The sequence below is a fragment of the Bos grunniens genome, chromosome 5, assembly GCF_055505025.1.
Source record: "Bos grunniens cultivar Pamir isolate PY7600 chromosome 5, Bosgru_T2T1.0, whole genome shotgun sequence".
Lineage (NCBI taxonomy): Eukaryota > Metazoa > Chordata > Mammalia > Artiodactyla > Bovidae > Bos > Bos grunniens.
Genome location: NC_141169.1, coordinates 16,834,905 through 16,860,784, shown reverse-complemented (window position 1 = coordinate 16,860,784; position 25,880 = coordinate 16,834,905). Strand labels below are relative to the sequence as shown.

The 25,880-nt window shown below is 36.8% G+C and overlaps 1 protein-coding gene across 1 annotated transcript in view; it reads left to right on the top strand.

Annotated features, from left to right (window-relative positions):
* MGAT4C (MGAT4 family member C) overlaps positions 1 to 25,880 on the top strand; it is an 874,849-nt gene that overhangs the window by 446,463 nt on the left and 402,506 nt on the right. Inside the window, exon 3 of the mRNA XM_086403733.1 lies at positions 19,065 to 19,125. The gene's annotated coding sequence lies outside the window, so the exon portion shown is untranslated. The remainder of the gene's footprint in view (positions 1 to 19,064; positions 19,126 to 25,880) is intronic.

Genomic DNA, 25,880 nt, shown 5'->3' with positions numbered 1-25,880 from the left:
CTTTCCAGATCACAGAAAATACTACTAAAGCTGTGGCCACAAAGTGAATCAAATACCATGAAAGAATCTAAAAGATGAAGAGTCTATTAAAATTATAAAAGAGACAGTGCTTTAAATTTAACAGCAGACATGTTGTAGTTATTTTTCAAATCAGCAAGAAAAAAAAATGTGTTACCTAAGATAAAACTACAGAAATGCATTAAACATTCTATTTTATATATTGTCTATGTTGCTGAAAGAGGATAATATATAACTTTACTTTAAGTAAGTTGAATTCCAAAACTCCAAAACAGAACTCATCAAATTTATTTTATAAAAGAGAGGAGAAAGGAATGGTTTGGTCTTAGAGCCATATGCAATTCTTGGCCTGTCAACATCATGTTCTGATTCAATATGTACCTCTCACTGTTGCCGTGAACACTTGACAGTATTGGACAAACTACCTTAAACTGAATAGTAAATAGCTGAATTAAAAAAGAAGAAATAAAAGGGAAACTCCTAGGTGTCACAAACAGAGAAGGAACTTGTGGCTAGAGAAGTAACATTTGAACTGATACAGTTGAAGCTGATAGCCAGGTATGATACGAGTCAGACATACTTTCTGAATGTGCTATGTTTTGAAAGCTCAGAATAGAATGGAGAAAATTTGGCAGCAAAAGTTTACAACATTTACTAGGTACCAAGTTCTAATATATATACACACACTTGTTCAGTTGCTAAAGTTGTGTCCAACTCTTTGCAACCCCATGTACTATTGCACACCAGGCTTTTATGTCCATGGGGTTCTCCAGGCAAGAATACTGGAGTGGGTTGCCATTTCCTTCTCCATAATTTAGATACATACATGCACACACACACACACACACACACACACACACATCTATATAATGTGCATGTTTGAATCCAAGGGATCAACAGCAAAAATAACAACAAAATCAATAATGACAAATGGACCTTCATTTAGTGAAAGCCCTGAAATTCAGGAGAGAAACAAATGCAAAAAATATCCGAAGAGAACCATTCTTGTATCCCCCAGGTTCTTCATGCAACTGTACAACACTTAAAAAGATTCACAATAAAAATGTCCAAATCAAGAGACAGAATGAGATTAAAGAATAAATGAAGGACTATATCCTCTAAAATCATTAACAAGTTTGAAAGAAACTGAAATCAGGAAGCATTTTATGTTTAAAGGAATAAAAGGAAAATTTAAACTCACACATGACAACAATTTGGCTTGGAGAGAAAAGAACATATCTGAAAAATGATTAAATAGAACTTTTAGCAATGGTATACATAGTCAATAAAATAAAACCTTCATTGATAAACAACAGATCAAACATATCTAAATAGATTGTGTAAATGTAATTGAGATTTAAAAAAATGTAATTGACAAAACCAATATTGTAAAGTTAAAAAAATAAAAATAAAATAAAGATTAAAAAAATGTAATTGAGATTTTAGAGAATTTAAAATATTCAGCATAGAGGACTAAAGCACAAAACATATGGTGGAAAAAGGTTGGGAAATACACAAAATAGAATTAGAAGTGCCAACGTATAAGGAAAGGAATTTCCAGAGAGAGATAATGTGTGAAAAGCAATATTCAAAGTTATAATTGCAGAAGGGTCCCCAGAATAGATAAACTAATAAATTCTCAGGTTAAAGAATCAAATGTTATCTTCACCAGAAAACAAAGGCAAGAGAATCACATCTAAACTGAATAAGTCTGAAAAATAAGAGAATATTCAAGAGAAATTATATATTATTTTTAAAGACATTAGAATTTAACAATAGCTGACTTCTCAGGAAATAGAATCCTTAATACCCAGTATCTTCAAATGTCTGAGGAAAGTAACAATCAATCGGAAACTCTGTATCAGGAAGATAGTGGAGAGAAATTCTCTTTCCTTTGGTAATTTACTGACTAGTGAAGAGTGAAGAGCACACAACGTTGTTCCCAGCTAAAGCTAAGCTTGGTGAAGACCAGAGGAATATATTTGTGTATTTTTTGTGCTCTTGTATTCACTGCAAGCCCTAACTAACATGTGCCTTATTGATAGTCAATTCTCATAAATAAGTATTGATGAGAAGTGGGAACAGAAGAGGAAAAAAGATGGTGAGGTCAAAATAAAAATATTATTTTAAAAGCTCTAAAAAATATATTAAGATCTTTATTCAAAAGCCATATAAATTTGTACTATAGTTGGTAATAACACAGAAAGAAAAAATGAACACAAAGTAATAGCAAGCAAATAAATTAGTAAACATTTTGACTGAAATAAAAGATAAATATATATATATAACCAAAACAACCATACTGATTAGTAGCAGGACACTTATAAGTTAGAAGTCATGTTAATACCAAACTACATGAAATAGGTAGTTCTTTTGTTTTTCTGGTTCTTGGAATATGCTAAAGCAGGGAAAGATACTGAAGTAACTTGAGATTTAGTTGACTACAATTTGCAAATTTCAGTTTACTAGTAACTAAAGTAATAGGGTCACTGGGCTTCCCTGGTGGCTCAACAGTAAAAAATTTGCCTGCAATGCAGGAGTCTCAGGTTTGATCCCTGGGACAGGAAGATCCACTGGAGGAGGGCAGAGCAACCCACTTTAGTGTTCTTGCCCAGGAAATTCCATGGATATAGAAACCTGGTGGGCTACGATCCATGGGGTGCCAAAGAGCTGGATACAACTGAAGTGACTGAACATTCATGTAAAGTAGTAGAGAATATGTAACTCCCAAGTGAATAAAGACAATATAAAACATGAAAGTGGAGGATGGTGCCTACGTGCTGACCACAAGCAAGGAGGCCCTAGATAGATTGGGACAGAAGGTTGAGATTCTGGAGATATCACCCCGATATAGCAATAAAAATCAATCAGAAGAAAGTCACACAACCTGCAGCCCTCAAGCCCTCATCCCAGATTTTGCCTTTAAAAACCCTTCTCTAGAAACCATCAAGGACTGGTCTTTTGAGTGTGAGATGCCCTTTTGCTTGCTTGATGCCCTGCAGTAAAGCTCTCTCAGCTGTAAATTGACGTTTCGGTTTATTTGTCCTCACGGTGTTGCACACACAAACTTGGATGTGACGACAAGATAACTATTCTTAAAAAGTCAAAAGGTAGTAAGAGTTGGCAAGATAGGGAAAAAAGGAAACCTTTGTGCACTGTTGGATGGAAATATAATTGGTATGTGCATGTGTGCATGCTAAGTGGTTTCAGTGGTGTCCAACTCTACATGATCCTTTGGACTGTAGCCCGAAAGGCTCTTCTGTCATTGGGATTCTCCAGGCTAAAATACTGGAGTGCATTGCATGTCCTCCTCCAGGGGATCTTCCTGACTCAGGGATTGAACATGAGTATCTTATGTCTTCTTCACTGGCAGGTAGGTTCTTTATCACTAGCACCACCTAGGAAGCCCCATAATTGGTATACCCATTATGAAAAATAATATGAAAATTCCTTAAGAAATTAAAAATAGAGCTAGCATGTGATTCAGAAATTCTGAGTATATATCCCCAAACACAAAATCATTATCTTGAAAAGATTTTTGTACTTTCATGTTGATTGTAGTGTTTATATTAGCTATTACATGGAAACAATCTAGGTGTCCATCAACAAATGAGGAAAAGTGATATGTGTGTGCATGTGTCCACATCATGCAATGAAATGGGACATAATATACAGTAAAGTATTTATTATGCAGCTTTAAAAAAGTAAGAAATCCTGTCATTTGCAATGACATACATAAGCCTGTAGGACAGTAGTCTTGTATAGATGTGAGAGTTAGACTATAAAGAAAGCTAAACACTGAAGAATTCATGCTTTTGAACTGTATTGTTGGAGAAGACTCTTGAGAGTCCCTTGGACTGCAAGAAGATCCAACCAGTCAGTCCTAAAGGAAATCAGTCCTGAATATTCTTTGGGAGGACTGATGCTGAAGCTAAAGCTCCAATACTTTGGCTACTTGATGCAAAGAACTGACTCCTTAGAAAAGACCCTGATGCTGGGAAAAATTGCAGTCAGGAAGAGAAGGGTACGACAGAGGATGAGATGGTTGGACGGCATCACCAACTCGATGGACATGAGTTTGAGCAAGCTCTGGGAGTTGGTAATGGACAGGGAAGCCTGGTGTGCTACAGTCCATGGGGTCGCAAAGAGTCAGACATGACTGAATGACTGAACTGAACTGAGGACATATTGACAAGTGAAATAGGCTCAGCACAAAAAGATAAATACTGTATCATTTCACTTACATGTGGAAGCTGAAAATGTCAAACTCATATAGAAGTAGAAAGTAGAATGGTAGTTACCGGTGTCCGGGGCATGTGTAATTTTCTTGGTTCTATCTCATCACAGGAAAAATTTGAAGCAATGGACCAGCATTACAGCCCTCGAACAGACCCGTGTCACAGCTCTTGGACAGATCAGTGTCACAGCTCCGTGTTACAGCTCAGTTTTATTTAGAAAATAAAGGGAAAAAAGTCCTTGAGGTGTGAGGGCATGCTGACCCAAAAGACGAGAAGAGAAGATAGAGAGAGACACCCCCAGCCCTTTGGCTCCTCTTTTTATATGTTTTTTCTCCTTCCCCTGGGCTTGCTGTATGTAAATTGGGCTAGCCAGGAGTGCTGTTTGTTCTACCTGAAGTCCTCATTCTGGTCCTTGGACCTTCCTTTGTTCTATTTTTGTGGATTTTTCCCTTCCTTGTCTTTTAGCCACCACCATTCTGGACACCTTTTTTCTATTTAACTACCTAACATTCCCCCTTCAAGAGATGGGAGGCCCAATTTGTTGGGAATAGGGGCATCAAGGTCTCTCTGGCTACTTCCTGCTTGAACTGGGATGGTGAGGGGCATTGGGCCTCCCCCTCTTGCTAGTCTCAGGCCTCAGCGTCCTTATAGTGGGGTCCATCTAAGGGTGAGTGATATTTTCCGTGGTTGGCTGTAGTTCTATATATCCTTGTTGAACTGGCACTGCATGCTGTAGCTTGTTGACCTGGGCAGAGACAAAACAGGTTAGACGATTGATAATACATGGAGCAATCACAAGCAGCATCAATATGGTATAACAAGGACAAGTAGGGGCATTAGCCAACTCCAAATTTCCATCACCAGGATGGCTCAAGTCCCTCCTTGTTAAGGGATCAGAAGATCTATCTCCTGTCTGTTTTGGAGTACAACCCCTGCCAAGCTGTGTTGGCTCTTTAGAGCTGTCCTGAGAAATCTTATCCCCAGAAACTAGATTTTGGGGGTGTTCATTAGAATGGCACACATTTGTAGTTCTGAATAGGTATCTGAGATCTCCCAGGGGCTCACAGGTATTGAGTGTCCTCTTCTGTTTTTTTCTATGGCTTGACTCTTGAGTAGTGAATCCAGGAGTCATGTTGGTAACTTGACTGCTGTGGGGGTAGAAAGTATTACATGGGGCTGTATTCCATGTGAGCTGGAGTTGAGCCTTTAGGGACCCATCTTTCCATACTAATTAGGACTTGAATCCCTGGACTATATAGTGGTGACTCCTTAGAATCTTTTGGGTCCTGGTTTACACCACACAGCATATATCCTGTTGGAATTGCCCAGTGGCCATAGTATAAGACAGGAGGGTCTGAGCCTCTGGATCTAGGAAGAGGTCATTGACATAAACAAAAGGTCTCCCATATAGCATCTCATAAGGATTAAGACCAAACTGTTCCTTAGGGGTAATAAGGGTGCAGAGGAGAGCTATTGGTAAAGCATTCTTCCATCTCAGGGAGGTCTCCTGGGTTATCTTTTTTTTATCACTGATTTTAAGAATTGGTTGGCTCTTTCTACTTTTCTTGAAGACTGAGGCCTCCAGGCACAATGGAGATAATAAGTAATGTACCATTTTCACTTTGTAATGACCTGGTTAGACCAAATCTCAGAATGATGTCATGGAGCAGTTTTTTACCACCTGCTCAGCTTTCTTAGTCCAGGTTGGAAACCCTTCAGTCCATAACCCCATGATATATCAATCATAACTAATAGGTATTTATACCCTTGAGAAACTGGCATCTGGGTGAAGTCCATCTGCCAGTCCTCTCCTGGGTAGGTCTCATGTTGCTGGGCAGGCTGGGCCAACTGTGGTCTTTGAGCTCCTTGGGGGTTGTTTAATTGGCAAGTGTAACAAGAGGAGATCACTTACCTTATAGTCGTTTGGAGGCCTGTTCCTCTGAAGGACCTTTCCAGTAATCTTTGGAGGGCCTTCTCCCCTAAATGAGTGGTGGCTTGTAAGGAGTTAACCAACTTCCACTGGAGGTTCCCAGGCAGAAAAAGGTGTCCCTCCTTTTGGAACCACCCCATATGATCTTCTTGGAAGCCCTCATTCTTAGCTTTAAGAGTCTCACCTTCAGTATACGAAGGAGTTTCTGGCAAATTGGTCTGTGGAACTAAGGTGGCAACCCCTATTAGGTCATGGTTCTGTAATGCTGCTCTCCTAGCTGCCTGATCAGCTGCTTGGTTCCCTCGTGCCACTTCCATGCTCCCTTTTTGGTGTCCTTTACAGTGGGAGATTGAAACCTCAGCAGGTAGATGGACTGCCTCCAAGAGTCTAAGGATTTGATCACCATATTTGATTGGGGACCCTCGGGTGATCACTTGTCCTCTTTCTTTCCAAATAGCAGCATGTGCATGTAGCATCAGAAAGGCATACTTGGAGTCAGTGTAAATGGCTACTCTTTTTCCTCTTTCCAGCTCTAAAGCTCAGGTCAGGGCTATGAGCTCAGCTAATTGGGCTGAAGTACCTGGTGGCAAAGTCCAGATTGGTAAACTTTTGAAGGGCTTCTTTTAGCCTTTCCAGAAAGGCAGTGGGGTTCTCGTTGGGCTCCTGAGTTATTGCTGAGACCTGGGCATAGCTGATTACTTTTTGCTGGGCTGCTTTCAGTCCTTCCTTCACACAGATCAGAATATGATCCCTTTCCCAGGGATCATGCTCAGGGTCATTATAATTCCAATTAGGATCTGAGGAGGGACTGTAATTTCCCCTACTGGGTATTTATCGCTTGACATGTGAAGCCCCATTGCATACCTTCGGGCTTCCTTTAAGACCCTAGGATGCTCAGGGTTAGATAAAGTTTGACTAAATATGACCATGATGTCCTTCCATGTCAAGTCAAAGGCCAAGGTAATGTGTTGGAATGTATCTATATATTTGCCTGGGTCATCTGTATAGCTTCCCAGGTTTTGTTTGATCTGTCTTAGTTCTAAGAGGGAGAAAGGCTTATGGACCCAAGTTGGTCCGAATTCTCCTGCAGTTTTAACTAAGGGACATACTCATGTTGTCTTTTTGAGGGGATGCTCCTAGATATGGGGGCACATTTGCATACAAGGAAGGAGCCCCAGGCAACTCGGGAGCTGTGGAAGGTGAGCCTTCACGAGGGGAGGGAAGAACGGTTCCTTCTCTTGGTTGCTTGTGCCTAACACCGTTTGCCTAGTAGGCTCACTTTTAGGGCATACAATAATCCTGTACTTAAAACAGAGTTCCTTCATATCTCTTAGTTGGAAGAAAATTTGGACATAGGGGATCTCTGTCCATTTCTCTTTTCTTTTGCAGAATAATTCTAGCTGCAGGATGGTATTGAAATTTAAACTCCTATCCTCAGGCCAGTGTTCCTTGTCCCCCAGAGGATACTGTGGCCACATAGTGGCACAAAAGAATTTTAAGTGACTTTTCCTTAGAGTTAGAGGATCGAACAGCTTCCAGTTATCAAGGATGCATCTCAAGGGCGTCTGCTGGGAAGTGGATTGGTTATTTCCAATGAAACAAGTCATGACAGGGAGGAAAAGAAAGGAGAAAGAAAGGAAAAGAAAAAACTAATAGGCCTCCTTCAATTTCCATGGGTGGACTTCCTTAAGGGGTGAGCCTTTTTGAGGCTTATCCTACCCAGTACTGTTGCAACCTGAGAACCAGGCATTCCTGGGTCAGGGTGCAGATCCCCAGGAAAGCTGAGGCGTGACAGCCTCCTGGGGATCAAATCCCAGGCAGGTTGAGGCACGTCGGCCTCCTGAGAACTGAGTCCCTGGGCAGGTCAAGGTGTGATGACCTCCTGGGACCCCTGGACTGGTGGATCCCCAAACAGGTCGAGGCATGACAACTTTTTGAGTACCAGATCCCTAGGCAGGTCAAGGCAGGTCGACCTCCTGGGACCCCTGGACTGGAGTTGGGCATCCCCAAGGTCTCCAGTGTGACCAGTGCTGGGTAGGATTAAGGGGTTGTAATTTTAACTCATTGCCAGTTTGTTCACCACAGATGGTAATAGATATCATGATGTAAAGCAATCCAAGCCTGTGCCCTGAGACTGGAAACCTGGTGAAACAGTCATAAGCCTTATCCTCTTACTGCTCTAGGGAAATGTAAGTCACTGATTTCCTCCCCTAGTCCTCCATAAGAGCAGCTTAGGGTGTTTCCAATGGTAAACATTTCATTGTCATAGACCCACTTTAGGTAATAACAGAAGTAATGACAAAGGAGTGGGTTATCTGGTCCTGTTAGGGGAATTAAGAGTATTTTAATAGTAAGTGGGGTGGAGCAATGTTGCCTACAAGGGGAAAGGGTCCTGGTTGTAGGAGTTAGTGATTGGCTTAAGAACAAATTGATAAGAGGCAACAGACCAGATGACTAGATGTTCCATAAAAGTGGAGTGGAGATTTGATTTAGTGATGGGGGTGGGGGATTATGTTTGTAACTTTAGAAGAAGGGTGGTAAGGATTTGGGCCCAATTGGCCTGCATGGCTAACTTCCAAAGTGGCAAACATTATCCCTGAAAGCTCAATTACCTTTGAAGAGATGCCAGCAGATGGACTTCTCGCAGGCATTGTGTGCCTGTCTCCAGCCCTAGCAGGTTCACTGAGGTGCTGATGTTGCACATGTTGTAGGAAGCATGGAAGATGAAGGCCTGAATATCTAGAGGGATTGGATATTATACAGTATTTCCCTCTCAAGGGCCAGCTATTTTCTGGTTGTCCTTCCAGAAGATTGTAGAGGCAACATTGTGGGCCTGGACAGGGCTCAGGAAAAGAGCATGAAACAGGAGGGAAGCGGGCAGGGCACAGCTTTTGAAAGAATGACATAGCACAAGGGCATAACATAAACCGATTAAAATCAATTGGGTCCAAGATGACAAATCAAATTCAATTAAACCTTGATCCCCAATCTGCAAGCTAGATGACACACCCAGGTGGCAGGACAGTTCCAAGGCACTGTCAAAAGATGGAGGAGTGGGTGGTTCCCCAATGGTTGGGATGATTCTCCCACTCATTAGCATATGAATTCACCCAGTGAGCAAAAACTAGCCACACTACATTCCATGGCCAAAGCACTTGCCCCCTGCAACGGCCCACACCCTTCGGAGTGTGGTTCTCTCTGAATCCAAATAAGTCTACCTCTTACCTATCGCTGTCTCTCTAACTGAATATTTGCAGTGAGGCATCAGAGCCTCATTACATAATGAGCTTCATTACGTCCTGAAGCCAGGCATCGTGGGTTTTGGCTGGGCTCAAGTCCCAGGAGAGAGGAGCTGAAGGACAGAAAGAAAAAGCAGTGGGAAAAACATGCCAAGGAATCCCCTTCATAACCTGCCAGAAAATCTGCTAAATACCTGACCTGTGCTCATAGTTTTCATTGGCCTGATCCTTGGCACAAAGAAGATTAAGGACAGAAGAACCCCCACCGGCTTGGGTAACAGCTATTAGAGTGCAGAGGATAGAGGATCCTTCAGGACACACTGAGGAGTAGCCTCTCCAGAGTCCCTCAATTGCACCCACTGCCACTTGCGAGGGGGTGGGGGGTGGGGGTTTCAAGGAAATAAGGAAGGAGAGATTGTAAAGGAATTAAGATTACAATTTAAGATTGTAAAGGAATTAAGAGATTGTAAAGGAATTAAGGCATATGTCCTTCCAGCCATAGGAGTGAGGATGTCCTATCTTAACCCGAGGTCTTCTGGAATCTGAGACTGAGCTGCATGAGCTTTCTGCTGAGTTTGTTTTTTGCTGTCCCAGTTGGTTTCCAGCACACTGGGCTTCTTATCACCCACCCTGTGCTGGGTTTTCTTCGTGTTCCACTTCCACTGTGGGAGCTTTTGCTGAGTTGGGTTCCTGCTGTGCTTGGCCTCCTCTTTGCAGGGGCCGCACAGAGGTTGTTTCAGCCTGGTTAAATTGGAGTCATGGCACCATAGATGTCGGGAGAGTGTGTAATTTCCTCGGTTCTGTCTCCTCACAACAAAAATTTGAAATGATAGACCAACATTACAGCCCTCAGATAGACCGTGTCACAGCTCTAGGACAGATCAGTGTTACAGCTCCGTGTTACAGCTCAGTTTTATTTAGAAAATAAAGGAAAATACATCCTCGAGGTGTGAAGACATGCTGACCCAAAAGACGAGAAGAGAAGAGAGAGAGAGAGGAGCCCTTTGGCTCCTCTTTTTATATGTTTTTTCTCCTCCCCCTGGGCCTGCCGTAAGTAAACTGAGCTAGCCAGGAGTGCTGTTTGTTCTACCTGAGGTCCTCATTCTGGGCCTTGGACCTTCCTTTGTTCTATTTTTGTGGATTTTTCCCTTCCTTGTCTTTTAGCCACCGCCATTCTAGACTCCTTTCTCCTATTCTAACTGCCTAACAACTGGAAATGGAGATCATAGATATTAGTCAGATGTTACAAACTTTCCATTAAGTAGCATGAATAAATTCTGGAGATCTAATATACCAAGTGATAACCACAGTTAACAATACTACTTTTGTTACCTAAAATTTCCTAAGAGGGTAGATCTTTAATATTTTCATCACACACACACAAAAATAATAACTGTGAGTCTGTGGATATGTTAATTAGCTTGATTGAAGTAATAATTTAACAATGCATATGCACATCAAACTATCACATTGTAAATTTAAGTATATACTAATTTTGTCAATTATGTATCTCAGTAAAGCTGGAGTGAGGAGGAAACTTAAGGCCAGTCACAATTTTATGAATGATGTTCTTACATTTAAAAAAAATGATTATATTACCTTGAATGAATATGTGGTAATTATATTAGTATGTCTAAAATATTTTGTGTTAAACGTTTCAAAAGAAAAAAAATGAAAGTCTGAGATTATGATGCATAAGTAATGGAATATTTTTCAGGATTTCATTAGTATTCTCCTTAGGAATTTTTATAGAACTGAAAGAGATTTTTAAGCTAAAAGAGATGTATGCACCTATAAATAATTATCCCAATAGTCACAAACTAAATAGAAGCAAGCTGTTATTTGATAGCCAAAGATGTCACATAATTAATCCAATGGACAGTAGCCTTCTCTTGGGAAATCTTATGTTTGGTCCTTTAGAAGTTATCCCACCATCAACCTTATACAGACATACTCACTGAGGAAAAAGACAGCTTTATCGCTGACTATTTAACACTTAGAAGAAGTGACATTTTCTCAATTAAGCCTTTTGTATTTTAGGTATTTTAAAACACACCTGGGGAGTCTCTATTCAGTGTATATAAGGTACAATCAATTGGAAGTTTTCTGATACTTCTAAAAGGCTAACAAGAAATAGTAGAGAAAAAGAATTTAATTTTGTTTAACTGTCTTAACAACGTTTGGCAAAAACATTTAAAGTGCTATTTTTCAAAGTCAGTTTATTTTGGGGGAGTGGAGACAGGTAAACTTTTCTTCTTTGGAGTAGCAAAACTGTCAAGGAGTGGAAAAAAAAAAAAAAGTAACCTTTTAGTTCTCAGGGCCTTACCTAATCAATTGAAAACAAATTCTCTTTTGAGAATAAAAATAACTAACACAAAACACTAAAATGGATTTAAAAGTAAGAGTGCAAATATAGTTTCTTTTCAAATTATATTCACTTTTTCTTTGAACAGACATCTCAAATTTAGTGAGAGAACCCATATCCTTCTTAAAAGGTTATTCCTTGATTTTTTTTTTTTTTAACGCTATTTGTTCAATTTTCTTGAAGAGATTGTCTTTAAAATTCAGGTTATGTTTGGGGAAAAGAGGGTATAGGGGTAAATTGGAGAATCTGCAATTCTCATTTTATTCTGGAAGATAATTCTGTTTTCAGTGTGGAACAGGTATCAGGAAAATTTAGCAAAAGAAACAGAATGAAGAAATGGTACAGTTGCCAAACTTCTCCCAATATAGGTCATCACTGTATGGATTCATTGTTTGGTGTAAAAAGAACAGTGAAAACAGCAAGCATTCAATTCAAGTGTAAGAACACATACACCTAAAAAAATGATTTAAAAGACAAATAAGAATGAATGCATCCCTTCAGCTAGATTTAGCTTCAGTGCCTGCTTTCTCAGTCCTGTCTGTCTCTCTGCAACCCCAAGAACTGTAGCCCACCAGACTCCTCTGTCCTTAGAATGATCCAGGGAAGAATACTAGAGTGGTTGCCATTTCCTATGCCATTGGATCTTCCTGACCCAGGGATTGAACCTGTGCCTCTTGCATCTCCTGCATTGGCAGGCAGATTCTTCACCCCTGTACCACCTGGGAAGCCCCTTAGCTTCAGTACCACCTGGGAAGCCCCTTAGCTTCAGTAGCTTTAACACCAAGAAATGATTGAATGAAGTTTCATTAGAGTTGAAAAGAAGGTGGTCAGGGACTGGTGATAGGTAAGACGAAGTTTCATCAAGTGCTGATGAGAAGTATTTGAAAGCAGACAGATTATAAAAGCGAATCTTTCATCTTCATATGTGTATCCGGAAGGTACTTTAGGTTTATCTTTGTACTTGCTATTATAAATTCACAGTTCTTGATATTTCAAACCATGAGTTCAATTTAAGTCCTGAGATTCCCTTGTTTAGTGTTGGTGCAGTAAATTTAAAGGAAAATATGTAATAAAAATTATTTTGCCAAGACTTACTTATTTCAGTAAAAACAAGACAGTTGTATGACATAATTAAAAATGGATACTTTTCATAAGAGGAAAGAAAAACTGTATTTCTTCCATTTACCTTACTAATGGATTATTTCATTGTTTAAGGTGGCAATATAATCATCTAAATATAGTTATTCAGTTTCAGCTCTGAAAGTGTTTCACATAAGATATAAGTTGAAGTTATAAGTCAGTTTCTAGTATAGCTCTTTATAACAGTCCTTCTAAAGCTAGTGACTGTGTCATTTTTGCATCCTTCCCTTCTTATTTTCTGCTTCCTGAAACCTGAAAATGCTGGGATTGGAGTAACAATATTCCAAACAACTTAAAGGTGGAAATCACTTGCTTTGCGTGGATAATCAGAAGCGTTTCTGGTTCTTTGATGACCACAAAACTGCCAAGCAGCCCAGAACTTCTTATCTCAGTCTCACCTGAGCTATCTCTGTATCTATCTGTCTAGCTGTCTGTCTATATTTGTGGTTATTATCTGGGTTGTTTGCATTTGGCCCTCATCTAACTTCTGGAAACAGTCATGATGATGAAGATAGTCTGTTTGCACCAACTTTCTTAAAATTTGATAATTTCAATAGACAGTTTTCATTTGCTGATTTCTATGAATCAGTTGCTCCAAATGCATGGTTCCTGCCAATTCCACATCATTTATTCATCAGATATTTATTGAGTCTGGCATTGCTTTAGGTGCTGGAGATAGTAGCAGAAGAAAAAAACTTTTACTCTACCCTATAAGGTTTAACACTGGGACTCTCAAATTAAATTGACAAAAAACAAGTTAAACAGATTTATTTTATTTTTATGTGTTTGAAGCCTCCCTAGAAAAGAAGTGGATTCCCAAGCAATGGTTAGACTTGGAAGCTTATATTTTTAACAAAAGGGAATACATTGTGGGCTAGACAAAGAAAGGGAAATTTGGGCTTCTGGGAGGGTAAATATACGGGGAAATTAATGGAAAGTAAAGGCTATTTTAGTAAGCTTTTTGTTTGTTTTGTGGGTTTTCATTTTTGATTTTGTTTTATTTTTGGTGATGACTTGTCTTAATGTTGATTCTCCATCTTCTTCATGGCCATAAAAATCTCACAGAGAAAGGATTTTGGGCAGTCCTCATTTCTCTGAAGTTTCTGTCTTTAGTTACAGAAGGAAAGTTCTGAGAAGGCTTCTTTCTGGGTCTGTTGATTCTCAATTACCTTGAGCTCAGAATAATCCATATTCAAACGTGGCATATGACAAGGTGGTGTATTCTGAGTTCCTACAGGATAAATTATAATATAAAAACAAACAAGGCCTCTGCCCCTTGAGGGACCTAAAACTGGTAATAATTTTGTCAATAACGTTAGAAGCACATATAAAATGCAATCTGTGGCACTTGCTAGAAAAGAGAGAAACTCATCACCATCAGATAGTATTAAAGGAAGTGGGGAGTGTAGCAGGGCTAGGAATGAAACAGCAGGTACAATTCTCTCAACAACAAAATGTCTTTAGCAAAGAATAATTGTCAACCCTAAAAAAGGCACTGCATATTTCTTAAAGGATATTCTAAAATGAGATAGAAAGTGGACAGAGAAACATGTGAGAAAGATCTGATAATGTAAGATTTGTTACTAGCAAAGAAGGACTGTGAAGAAGGCTGAGCGCCAAAGAATTGATGCTTTTGAACTGTGGTGTTGGAGAAGACTCTTGAGAGTCCCTTGGACTGCAAGGAGATCCAACCAGTCCATTCTGAAGGAGATCAGCCCTGGGTGTTCTTTGGAAGCAATGATGCTAAAGCTGAAACTCCAGTACTTTGGCCACCTCATGAGAAGAGTTGACTCATTGGAAAAGACTCTGATGCTGGGAGGGATTGGGGGCAGGAGGAGAAGGGGACGACAGAGGATGAGATGGCTGGATGGCATCACTGACTTGATGGATGTGAGTCTGAGTGAACTCCGGGAGTTGGTGATGGACAGAGAGGCCTGGCGTGCTGAGATTCATGGGGTCACAAAGAGTAGGACATGACTGAGCAACTGATCTGATCTATGTGTTTAAGGGAAATCAAAACTATTATGCCTGGAGTATCTTGGACATGGCATGTTCTGTGTATGTGAGTGTGTGTGTGTGTATGTGTGTGTGTGTGCGTGCATACACAAACTATAATCAGAGAGGCCATAAGAAGGAGTGTGAATTTTAGATTTTTATTTAGGTATAATAGAAATCCATCAGAGTGTTGCTGATTGTAGATTTATCTGAGATGGATAAACATTTTTATATATGTTTTGCAAATACTAATACAAATGAATTTAGGAAATGGAATAATCATATCTAGTTGGGAAGACAAAAAAATAAGTATAATTACAGATTTTTCTTTAAAATAGACTATGTTTGATTTTCAGGGAGACAGATATCCAATTCATTCTTTAAAATCTACCTGAAATACGTCTTTCTATTTTTTTAAGTTACTCTGATTTTATCTGCTTTGTGCTTTCTACCTTGCTAAAATAGTTTTTCTCCTTTTGTACCAAAATTCTTTGATCTTTAATATCCTCTTAGATTATAGTAGAGATTTATTATATCTCTCTAAGCTCCAGGTACTCTAAAACTACTCTATTACAGCACTATTCACACAGGGCTTAAGGATAAAAGTTCTGGATCCAGACTATCTGGTTTGAATCTGTGCTCTCCATATGCTATGTGGATTGGGCAAATTACTGAACTTCTGTTTGCTCTAATTTTTTCATGTGTAAGAGAAGAATAACAATATTATCTATAAATGAATTCATACATGTAAGTAGCAAAAAGCAGTATCTGATAAATAAATATGCTAAAATACATATTTTTTTTAATTTTATTTTATTTTTAAACTTTACATAATTGTATTAGTTTTGCCAAATATCAAAATGAATCTGCCACAGGTATACATGTGTTCCCCATCCTGAACCCTCCTCCCTCCTCCCTCCCCATACCATCCCTCTTGGTCGTCCCAGTGCACTAGCCCCAAGCATCCAGTATCGTGTATCGAACCTGGACTGGCAACTCGTTTCTTACATGATATTTTACATGTTTCAATGTCATTCTCCCAAATCTTCCCACCCTCTCCGTCTCCCACAGAGTCCATAAGATAAAATACATATTAACTCTTTCTCTTATTATTACTATTGCATTTTAGATATACTGGAGATGACATATGATTTGTGTGATGAAACAAACTCCCCTTATAAAACATACCAGCTGACAATCACAAAGACATCTACTACGTAGTTCATCCAAACAGAGAGTACAGCATTCACTTTTCAACTTTAGAAACATTCTTCTAACTAATCAGAATGCTAGTTCAAAATGTAAACTTGATCATAGTTCTCTATTTTTAAAATGCTTCAGTTTCTCTTTTCTTTAGAAAATTCTCTGACTCTTGACTGGCCCTCATCATTGATATCATCATAGATGACTATCATTGTCTTTTTCATCATCATCACCATTGATCATTTTCATGTCCTAAAGCTTGTGCTGGGTTTCCGTGGTGGCTCAACTGGTAAAGAAGCTGCCTGCAATGTGGGAGACCTGGGTTTGATACACGGATTGGGAAGATCCCTTGGAGAAGGGAAAGGCTACCGACTCCAGTGTTCTGGCCTGGAGAATTTCATGGACTGTATATCCATGGGATCACAAAGAGTCAGACATGACTGAGCAACTTTCACTTTCAAGGCTTGTACTAAATATTTTATCTACAATTTTTCTTTTAACCCTCACAAAATCTCATGAAGTGAATATTTTTAATATATTCATTTATGAAATGGGGAAACTGAGGGTAGGAGAATTTAGACTACATGCATAAATCATATAATTTACAAGAGATAGAGACAGATTTCAAAGCCTGAGAGTCTGATACCAGAGCCCTTGCCATTGAACTTAAGTTGTATTACCTCTCCATAACATGTTGATTAGAAGAAAAATGAACTATATGATTAAATACCTTTTCTTATCTTCTTTTTGCTACATCTCAGCCTCATTTCCTGCCCCCTCCTACATCACTGTGTACAATGCAGACCTTCTGATGTTATTTTCTTTGCACTGAAATGTTTATTTTGTCTCTCAACTTTCACACATGCTGGACTCTCTTCCCGGGGCATTTTCCCTTGTGCAATTTCCCTGAATGATACCTCATCTTCTATGAAGTAAAAACTTCAATGGCACTTGTTCTGTTACACTTTTTATTATCTACGCCACGTGGCTCAGACAGTAAAGTGTCTGCCTGCAATGCAGGTGACCTGTGTTCCATCCCTGAGTCAGGAAGTCCTGGAAAAAGAAATGATAACCCACTCCAGAACTCTCGCCTAGAAAATCCCATGGATGAAAGAGCCTGTTAGGCTAAAGTCCATGGGGTTGCAAAGAGTCGGACATGACTGAGCAACTTCACTTTCTTACCACTTTTATATGGTGCCCCATTCTGTTCACACAGTTATAGTTTGATCACATTCTAAGAATCAATTTAGATATCTCAGTTTCCCAACTAGACTGTAGGTTCTATTAAGACAAGTAAGTGTCCACCTTCTATACCACTGAATTACTACTGTATTGGCACATAATAAATGCTTGAGGATAAAAAGGGAAATGCAACAGATGGAGTTAGACAAGGAAGACTTTCTTCAGACTATTGCAAAAGGGGGAGATATTGAACTTAATTAAGTCTGCTGAAATACAGGGTAAGGACTTTTTAAAGGTTGGGATGAGCTGGTGAAAAACTACTAGAAGATGTTGAGAGGTTAGTCAATGTGGTGAGGTCATTTGTGCTTGTCACTACTGCTTATTATTAGGCTCAGATCCACATGTAAAAACTGGGTGATAGAGGTGCTATCTTTCTTGATGATTACATCTCAAAAGAATGGCTCCTGAGTCTTTGAGAAAGACATTCCTGGGTTGTTAAAACTGGTGAGACATTGGGAAAAGATCTCAAAGGGCCAGAGCAATAATTCACAATTGCAAGCTTAAAGTAAATGCTCTGAGAAAAGGGAGGTCAGGAAGAAACTTGTGTAAAGTTTAGTGAAGCCAAGGGGAATTGTAAGGCCAGCTTAGTCAAGATCTATTTGTTAAATAAATGGATAATAAATCAGAAATTTTGACCACTCCATCCTACAGTTAAAAAAAAGAAAAGTGTGACATGTACTGATTGATAACTTTTACATGACTTTGTATTTATAGAGTTTAGATACACACATGACATTTGCTTTTAAAATATTCAAACTAATTGTTCTGATTACATTTGCATATTTTTCTAAGTCATAAAAATAAACTAACATTATTATAATACAGTACTTCACAAGTAGATTAATGTTTTGGTTGAATATTTTAGTTCTCAAATACTGTAGTTTCTAAGAAATTACTGATGATGTTAGAGTGCATTGTAAGTAAATAACTCAATATAAACATAGTCCTTGGTTAGAGCACAAATAATTTTAAATGGTGTTTAATATTGCTTAAATTATTGTGGCTGTAAAGAACATACATCTAATCTAATTAAACCTGTGTAATTTCAAAGAAGGTAAACTTAATAGCTACATTAATATTCCCCAAAGTGTCATTAAATATGGTATTGGTTATGTTTTCAAAGTAGCTTTGCTTTCATTTTTTGGACATTAAGAATTTTATGAATCATTTGAAGTATAGGATAGCAGTTAATTTAATTTAGCTATATATATCATATTGCTCAGTTTAGTTCAATAGCTCAGTCATGGCTGACTCTTTGGGACCCCATGAACTGCAGCATGTCGGACTTCCCTGTCCATCACCAACTCCCAGAACCTGCTCAAACTCATATTGTACATTCTTTAAATCATATGTTGTTGTTTATTTTTTTTCCTTTCCAGCATCACCCTTTTCTCTCCCAATTCCAGAAGCCCAACCATGTGCATGTTTATAGAGGTTAATCTCAGACTTGAATTTCATTAACTGACCATACCCATAGTTGAGTTTCTACAGTAATGAGTTCATTGGGCAGAAATTTTACTAAGGTATGGGGGGAAGGGAGGGGTAAACATTATCTACATTTGAAAGGACCAAATTTACAAATCAGTAGCTTTAATGAAATTTTTTTCTCCTTGACTAACTGGGGGTTTATTTGCATGCATTCTAAGTGGCAGTGCATGGGAAACTAAGATTTTTGTTATTTTGGTTTAACACAGACTCACCCAGAAAGCACAACCCTGATTTTGCATGAGAAGGACCATCGACAGAACCTAAAACGTGAGTCCTGCTGATTTATACTATTGAATTCTATGCTATATTACTGCCCTTGTAATAAGACATGGCACTTATGAAGATATATAATGAGAGTCTTGATTTAAGTGTTAAGTCTGGACTATAAGAGGTATAGAAAGTAAGAACTGACATGTCTTCATATCAATTTAAGGAATTCTAGTAATCAGTAGATACTTAACTTTGAATAAGATAATATATTTGTGCTTTCATTGATATTTAATTTAAAGCATATAGCTTTATATAGTTTTAATAGTCCAATTTATTTATGGCTGATAAAATATATAAATATATTCCATTACAAATAAACATTTCCCATGCTATTTTATGCATAAATTATTTTTTCATCATCTCTATGATTATTATCCCTAAGTACTTAGAGTATATATTTAGTGTCTCAGATTTTCTCTGAGTTTTTTCAAATGGAATAAGGAGTTGTTTCAAGATAAAAAAGATAGGTGCATCTTTCTTCCTTGTTCGGCCACAGATCTTTGAGTTACTGACTAACTGTTGGCATCTCTTCTCCTGTTGGCTTCTGATAAGTCGTCTTTGATAACCGGCTGTTTTTTCTTGCACTTTGCCATGGCTACAACTCTAGGGTATCAGAACTGTCAAAAATAAAAGTAAAGAGGAGAGGCACAGAGCTTATGAAAGTTAGAGAAGACCTAAGGCCTGGTATCAGCTGATGAATTTCTCAGCTGGCAGGTAGTTTTCACTTTGCCCCATTTGCTGTCACAGTGTACAGTACCTGAAATAATAAGGGAATCTTTCTGCCAATAATGGACGATGGGGGCTGTTTGCTTTGTGAGAATCTGCCAAGGCAACATGCCATGTGGCTTTATCTTTGAAAGTGAGCGTGAAACAAGCTTGCCTGGCTGCAGATAAGCGACTTAGAAGGAATCCTATTCAGATGTACCTGTCACTAATTTATCTGGAGGTTTTGTGATTCATACATACTGCTCTGTGTGCGATGAAGCATTAAATTGGTTTCCTCCGGGAGCAGGTCACATTCAGGGGTCGTCAGACCTGTGCTATGGGATGGTGCATGCTTGATTCATATAACCTCTCACTACTGAATTTTTATCTGTTAGAAGGCTGGTAGTGTGAACATATGTTAGATGATCTCTTGCAAAATTTCAACATCAAAGAGACTGACAAAAATTTATCTATTAATATGCAAGTGTTTGTAACAAAAAATTAATCAACCTTTCTGCTGTTAGCACAGTCATTTATTCTGATAATTGAGTACAGGTATGTTTCCCTATAATAGCCTTACTCTTGATGAGTGTATTTCTGTGGCTCCTTTATTTATTGAAACACAGGGATGTGTACTTAACTGCATTACTGTATAGTTAAAAAAAAAATGCACAGTTGATTTGCAACAGGTCTCATGAAAGAAAGACTTTAGGAAACAAAGAGTTTTCCCATTTAAAATATTGTTTTCTACTGTGGCAATTCTACCTTATTACTCTATATATTTTGAAAGAAAATGGCATAACTTGGAAAATGAGAGAGATAGTGTTTCAAGAACAAAACCAAAAAAACCCCATTCTTCGTTTTATTATTTCCATGATGGGGTACATAAAACTAAAGCCTAATATCTTCCCTTGGGTTTTTAACTGTGCTCCATTTTGTGTAAAATTAAGTCAATAAATGACAAAGAAGTAGTCAAATGAGAGCAAACTGTGAAATCTTTCTAAAGTGTTTTTAGCATGCATGGCAACAGTCTTAACAGTGTGTAAATTGGCAATATAAATTGATAGGTTTTATTTTTTTAATTTAAAACTGTTTCTTCTGTATCACAATTCAAAAAAAAAGAACAAAAAGCTTGATCATTTCATGAAGTAGCAAAATGAAAGCTCTTACAACTGAATGAACATGATGACTTTATGCTACCTTTTTATGGTATAAGTCTTTTGATTTTGTCCTAGTTGTAAACATGTGGAACATTTAATAATAAAACTGGAATTTTCTTATTAATGAGTTAAAACATAATTAGGCTATTACTGTAGGAACCAATAGGTCATTTATGCATAATTCATAATATTCAAATAAAATATTCTTCAAACTTCACAGTCCTCAAATTCAGCTGTGATCTTAAAATCTTGTAAGGCCTCCTAATAAACAGGAGTGTTAAATAAATATATTTAAGAATATTATTTTAAGATTTCAAAATAGTCTACTAAGCACTTTGGGAGGGGGAAAGAAAGAAAAGTAGTTCATGAAATTAAGGAAAAAAATGCTATTATACTATAAACAAAGTACACATGATTATGCATGTTTCTGCTCCCTTCTCCCCATTCTATTTTGTCTATAGACAATAAAACAATGTGTAAACTTTTAATTTCCCATATGTTTATTAAAATCTATTATATGCCTCTCTATGAGATATTTTCTTAATTTCTTTGAAGAAAAATCTTTTAAAGTACAGACTAAATTCACATTACTTTGAGAGTAATTAAAATGAACCATTTTGTTAGAGACATTTAAAGGATCTAACAAGCATTTTGCTGCTTAGATTATAATGGTAATTTTAGACATTTTTCTGTATCTATCATCAGTTTTTCCTCTGTCCTGTTTTTGTAATTAATTTTTTAATGATATATTTCAGGTGTACAGAATTATAATTTAACATCTCTATACACAACAGAGAAATCACCACCAGAAGTCTAATTATAATCCTACTCCACTCGTTGACCCTGATTTGCTTATTTTGCCTAGTCTCAAATTCCTTCCCCTTAGATAATTACTAATCTTATCTCTGTATCTATGTGTTTATTTATTTTTTTTAGATTTGACTTATAAGTGAAATCACAAGATACTTGTATTTTTTTGTCTGAGTTATTTCACTTAGCATTATTCCTTTAAGGTTCATCCATGTTGTGGCAAGTGGAAGGATTTCATTCTTTTTATGGCTGAGTAGTATTCTATTGCATAAATATACCACAGCTTCTTTATCTATTCTTTTATTTATGGACACTTATGTTGTTTCCACATCTTGACTATTTTAAATAATGGTGCAGTGAGCATAGGGGTATGTATATCTTTTTGAATTAGTATTTCCTTGTTGCCCAGAAGTGGAATAGCTGCATCATATTATAGTTCTATTCTTAATATTTTGAGGAATCTCCATAACTGTTTTCCATGACTTCACTATTTGATAGTCCTATCTACAGTGTATGAAGATTCCTGTTTCCTACATACTCTCCAACATTTGTTATTTCTTATCTTCTCAATAATAGCCACACTTTTTGTCTATTCTTTATGTGGTAATTCCCCATATTTCAGACTCTGCTTACACAACTTTAATGTATCTCTTCAAAAAAATATTTTCTAATAGTCTAATCTAGTCTTAATCTCTTATAGACTTCTTTGATCTCATAACATTTGCCATAATATTTAAGTATTTCCCCTATATTTTATAAATATGAATTATATAGATAATATGCTATATATATTGAGAGCAAAAGAATATTATATACTTGTTTGTATCTCTTCTACAAAACTAAGTATAATTTCAAGTGTCTAGGATAGTGCCTTGATATAATAAACAGTCAATAAAATTTGTTGAGTGAATAAAGTCATATCATAAAACAAAATAATTCCATAAATAAGAATATAAGAAATATAATGTATATATTATATACATAGTAAAAAAGTTATATAATTACTGGTTTATTTAACAAAATAACTTCAAATTCATATCCTATACAAATAGAGAAGTTGGCAAGCTTGACACAGTACCTTCCACACAACACAACTGAAGCCTACAAAAACCTATTAGATATTAATGCCATGGAATCCATAGCTAGTATTGTCTTAGAATAATTACAAATTTTTCTCTGGCTATTTTTAAAATAGTTTAAAGAGAAGCAAAAATATCTATGATTTTTAGAAACACCCATTTATTTTACAAGCACTTATTGAGAATCATCTATGTGTGAAACTGTGCAGAGGTCTAGGAGATTTATTATTGTAAATGGTTAACTCTCACCTCATGAAATCAATATTTATAGTCAGAAAATTCCATTTATACTTTTAAAAATATTGTAGAACAGAAGTTGAAAATGTTAATAACATTCGGCAGAATTAGAGTTCATTTTCAGCTGAGGGAAATAACACCAGCGTATTGCAGAGGTTGATTTGACACTAATCTTTGAAGAAAGCTGAAGGAATTCTTGGCACAGGGAATAGCATAAGAAGAGGCACATAGAAGGTGTTTTGTAAGAATTAGTTGCTCATTTCACCAGGTATATCAACTAAATGTAAGGGATATATTAAGTTGTTTGGTAGATGTTATGGATCGAAGTTATATCTGAAAGTAGATTAGGACAAGATTGTGGAAGATTAAACATTAGTTTAAGAGATAAGGATTTTGTTGGCATATAGTTATGTCCTTGGATCATGTTCAATCTCTTATTATCTTAGAAGCATATAAAAAATAAGAATGTGATTATTTTGAATGATAGTTTACACAGAAGAATTTGGCATTAGGTAATATAAGATCTCCCTTTTGTTTGTGCTGTACATTTGTATACATGCACATATTTACATGTATGCCCTAACACACACAGTGGGGTTTGTCTGTCTGCATGTCTGAATAGATAAATGTGCACCACTTAATCTGGCTTTATTTGACAAAATACATTAGAGGAGAAGTCAGTGTCATGTATAGAAATTACTAATGACTTTAACAAATACTCAATAAACTCATAAAGCAAGGAAACATGAAATAAAACAGCAGTAATTAAAGGCTTCCCTGATTGCTCAGCAGTAAAGAATCTGCCTGCAATGCCAGAGATGCAGGTTCAATCCTTGGGTCAGGAAGATACCCTGGAGAAGGAAACGGCAACCTACTCCAGTATTCTTGCCTGGGAAATCCTGTGGACAGAGGAGTTGGCAGGCTGTGGCCCATGAAGTCACGGAAGAGTCGAAGAAAACTTAGTGACTAAACAACAAACAAATGAAGGGCATATCTTTCAGAGAAACACTTGGGGGAAAACTCATAAGAATGATAACTTGTAAAATATTAATAAGAAAAGAGAAACCAAATGTCTTTTTACACTCTAACTGATGTTTTATTTATTTGTTTTACTTTTTATTGGAGTATAGTTGATTTACAATATTGTGTTGGTTTCAGGCATATGGCAAGTGAATCAGTTATACATATACATATAACCATTCTTTTTTAAGATTCTTTTCCCATATAGGCCATTAAAGAGTATTAAGTTGAGTTCCCTGTGGTCTACAGTAGGTCCTTATTAGTTATCAGTTTTAGTGTATATATGTCAGTCAATCCCAATCTCCCAATTTATCCCTCCCACCCTTATGCCTTAGTAACTGTAAGTATATTTTCTATATCTGTGACTCTACTTTCTGTTTTATAAATATATTCATTTGTGCAAAAGTCAAAGTGTTCAATTAGACCTTGATGATTAAAAAACCAAGATACTTGTAACTGATTACTTCCCTAAATGCATTCTTCATAGCACATACAATGCAAGATATAAATAGGAATTTTGTGATTATTTTCTTTTTTGTGATTGATAACTTCAAATAAACTTGGCAAATATTGTATCAAGTACCTGTTTTAGAAATGAAAAATCACAATAGCCTACTAAAACTATGACAAATTCTTGCATTAATAAATTTGTTGGTGTTTAACTCAGTATTTACCAAATTAGTTCAACTAGGTAATCCTTATTTCAAGGCCATGATCTTTCCATGATTCTATGTTGCCTCAATACAAATTTACAGTATCATTTTTTGAAAGCATTTACAGTATGAAAGTAAATGCAACCTTTATTTTTTGTTATTTTTTAACTGTTTAAGAATCTTGGCATATTTCAAGATCACAAAGTTATTCTCCATATTTTCTCCTAAAATTTTTTTACTGCTAGCTTTATGTTTAGTCCTATGAACCAGCTAAATAACTTTTGTATTGAGAAAGTAGAGATCAACAATAATTTTTAAATACAAATATCCAGTTAATCCCAGCATCATTTCATAAATACTTTTCTTCCCCATTGAGTTAGCTCAGGCCTTGTTCCAAAATTAATTGAAAATAACTGAGATTTTTATTGTTCTATTGATCTTTTTGTGTATTATTAAATTCTTAAAATATGCTATGGACATACTGCAGATTAACAGCAAGTTTTGAAATGTTAGTATAACTCTACCAAATGTTTTCATTTTCAAGATTATTATGAGTATTCCAGATTCTTTTCCATTTCATCTTAGAATTAGTTAATATTCCCTTGATATTTTGACTGAAATTGTATTAAAGCTAACAAATCAGAAAATCTGACATCTTAAAAATATTAAGTGTTCTCATTTATAAAGATAACATAGCTCTCCCTTTATTTAGGTCTTATTTTATTTCTCTCTGAAGCAGTTCCTACTTTTCATAAGAGAGATCCTACACATATTTGTTAGATTTATTTCTACTTCATATATGTTGATACTATCATTAATGGAAACATTTTAAAAAGTTTATTTCTCATTGCTAGTATATAGAAATATATGCAATCATTTTTTATACCAATCTGTATCCTGTGAGCTTGCTAAATTTACTTATTACTCCAAATAATTACTCTAAGTAGATTCTGGAGGCTTCTCTGTAAACACAGGCATATTATCTGATATTAAGTTTTTTGTGCCAACTTTTGTATTTTTATTTCTTTGTCCAATTTAGCTAGGACTTCCATTACAACATTAAGCAGAAATTATGAAAACAAATTTTT